Raw genomic sequence first — 3,292 nt, 5'->3', positions numbered from 1 at the left:
TTAGTGTTCAAGCGGGTTTTGATTTATCATTTTTGAAATACTACTTCCTCCCCCTTTAGAACATAATAAGATACCAATTTGAAATTGACCAATTGAAAATCTCCAAATTTTAAAAATTAGGTGGTGGTGCGGTCCTTTTGCTTTGGGCTCATATTTTCTCCCCCTTTGGCATGAATCGCCAAAAACGGAATCATTAGAGCCCAACGAAGTACTTTCTCCTCCTTTGGTCATAAAATAAATGAGTGAAGATTATACCAAAGTTGGAGAGAAGCACGGAGTGACGGCGAAGGATGAGTAGTAGAGTGGAGTGGAAGCCTTTGTCTTCGCCGAAGACTCCAATTCCCTTTCAATATACCTATGACTTGGTTTGACATACCCTTGAAAACACATTAGTCATAGCATATATCAAAGGGACATGATCAAAGGTATACTTATGAGCTATGTGTGCAAATTTAGCAAAAGAAGTTCCTGGAATCAAGAATATTGAGCTCATGCCTAAGTTTGGTAAAGGATTGTTCATCAAGTGGCTTGGTAAAGATATCGGCTAATTGGTCTTTAGTGTTAATGTATGAAATCTCGATATCCCCCTTTTGTTGGTGATCCCGAAGAAAATGATACCGAATGGCTATGTGTTTAGTGCGGCTATGTTCGACGGGATTATCCGCCATGCGGATTGCACTCTCATTATAACATAGAAGAGGAACTTTGGTTAGTTTGTAACCGTAGTCCCGCAGGGTTTGCCTCATCCAAAGCAATTGCGCGCAACAATGGCCTGCGGCAATATACTCGGCTTCGGCGGTAGAAAGAGCGACGGAATTTTGCTTTTTTGAAGCCCAAGACACTAAGGATCTTCCCAAGAACTGGCAAGTCCCCGATGTGCTCTTCCTATTAATCTTACACCCCGCCCAATCGGCATCCGAATAACCAATCAAATCAAATGTGGATCCCCGAGGGTACCAAAGCCCAAACTTAGGAGTGTAAGCCAAATATCTCAAGATTCGTTTTACGGCCGTAAGGTGTGATTCCTTAGGGTCGGCTTGGAATCTTGCACACATACAAACGGAAAGCATAATGTCCGGTCGAGATGCACATAAATAGAGCAATGAACCAATCATCGACCGGTATACCTTTGATCGACGGATTTACCTCCCGTGTCGAGGTCGAGATGCCCATTGGTTCCCATGGGTGTCTTGATGGGCTTGGCATCCTTCATTCCAAACTTGGTTAGAATGTCTTGAGTGTACTTCGTTTGGCTAATGAAGGTGCCCTCTTGGAGTTGCTTGACTTGGAATCCTAGAAAATACTTCAACTCCCCCATCATAGACATCTCGAATTTCTTTGTCATGATCCTACTAAATTCTTCACATGTAGATTCGTTAGTAGACCCAAATATAATATCATCAACATAAATTTGGCATACGAACAAATCATTGTCAAGAGTTTTAGTGAACAAAGTAGGATCGGCCTTGCCGACTTTGAAGCCATTTGCAATAAGGAAATCTCTAAGGCATTCATACCATGCTCTTGGGGCTTGCTTGAGCCCATAAAGCGCCTTAGAGAGCTTATAGACATGGTTAGGATACTTACTATATTCAAAGCCGGGAGGTTGCTCAACATAGACCTCTTCCTTGATTGGTCCATTGAGGAAGGCACTCTTCACGTCCATTTGATAAAGCTTGAAGCCATGGTAAGTAGCATAGGCCAATAATATACGAATTGACTCAAGCCTAGCTACGGGTGCATAGGTTTCACCAAAATCCAAACCTTCGACTTGTGAATACCCCTTGGCCACGAGTCGAGCTTTGTTCCTTGTCACCATACCATGCTCGTCTTGCTTGTTGCGGAAGACCCACTTGGTTCCTACAACATTTTGGTTAGGACGTGGAACTAAATGCCATACCTCGTTCCTCGTGAAATTGTTGAGCTCCTCTTGCATCGCCATCACCCAATCCGAATCTTGTAGTGCTTCCTCTACCCTGTGTGGCTCAATAGAGGAAACAAAAGAGTAATGCTCACAAAAATGGGCAACACGAGATCGAGTGGTTACCCCCTTATGAATGTCGCCGAGGATGGTGTCGACGGGGTGATCTCGTTGAATTGCTTGATGGACTCTTGGGTGTGGCGGCCTTGGTTCTTCATCCTCCTTGTCTTGATCATTTGCATCTCCCCCTTGATCATTGCCGTCATCTTGAGGTGGCTCATCTCTTTGATCTTCTCCTTCATCAACTTGAGCCTCGTCCTCATTTTGAGTTGGTGGAGATGCTTGTGTGGAGGAGGAAGGTTGATCTTGTGCACTTGGAGGCTCTTCGGATTCCTTAGGGCACACATCCCCAATGGACATGTTCCTTAGCGCGATCCACAGAGCCTGTTCTTCACCTATCTCATCAAGATCAACTTGCTCTACTTGAGAGCCGTTAGTCTCATCAAACACAACGTCACAAGAAACTTCAACAAGTCCTGAGGATTTGTTAAAGACTCTATATGCCCTAGTGTTTGAGTCATATCCTAGTAAAAAGCCTTCTACAGTTTTAGGAGCAAATTTAGATTTTCTACCTCTTTTAACAAGAATAAAACATTTGCTGCCAAAAACTCTAAAATATGAAATATTTGGCTTTTTACCGGTTAGGAGTTCATAGGATGTCTTCTTGAGGATTCGGTGTAGATATAACCGGTTTATGGCGTAGCAGGCAGTGTTGACCGCCTCGGCCCAAAACCGATCCGGTGTCTTGTACTCATCAAGCATGGTTCTTGCCATGTCCAAAAGAGTTTGATTCTTCCTCTCCACTACACCATTTTGTTGTGGGGTGTAGGGGGAAGAGAACTCATGCTTGATGCCCTCCTCCTCAAGGAAGCCTTCAATTTGATAGTTCTTGAACTCCGTCCCGTTGTCGCTTCTAATTTTCTTGATCCTTAAGCCGAACTCATTTTGAGCCCGTCTCAAGAATCCCTTTAAGGTCTCTTGGGTATGAGATTTTTCCTGCAAAAAGAACACCCAAGTGAAGCGAGAATAATCATCCACAATAACTAGACAATACTTACTCCCGCCGATGCTTATGTAAGCAATCGGGCCGAATAAATCCATGTGTAGGAGCTCTAGTGGCCTGTCACTAGTTATGATGTTCTTGTGTGGATGATGAGTGCCAACTTGCTTCCCGGCTTGGCATGCGCTACAAATCCTGTCTTTCTCAAAATGAACATTTGTTAGTCCTAAAATGTGCTCTCCCTTTAGAAGCTTATGAAGATTCTTCATTCCAACATGGGCTAGTCGGCGGTGCCAGAGCCAACCCAAGTT

Source organism: Zea mays, chromosome 6, assembly GCF_902167145.1.
Source record: "Zea mays cultivar B73 chromosome 6, Zm-B73-REFERENCE-NAM-5.0, whole genome shotgun sequence".
Taxonomy (NCBI): domain Eukaryota; kingdom Viridiplantae; phylum Streptophyta; class Magnoliopsida; order Poales; family Poaceae; genus Zea; species Zea mays.
The sequence above is the reverse complement of the archived record's forward strand: the minus strand, read 5'-3'. Positions refer to the sequence as shown.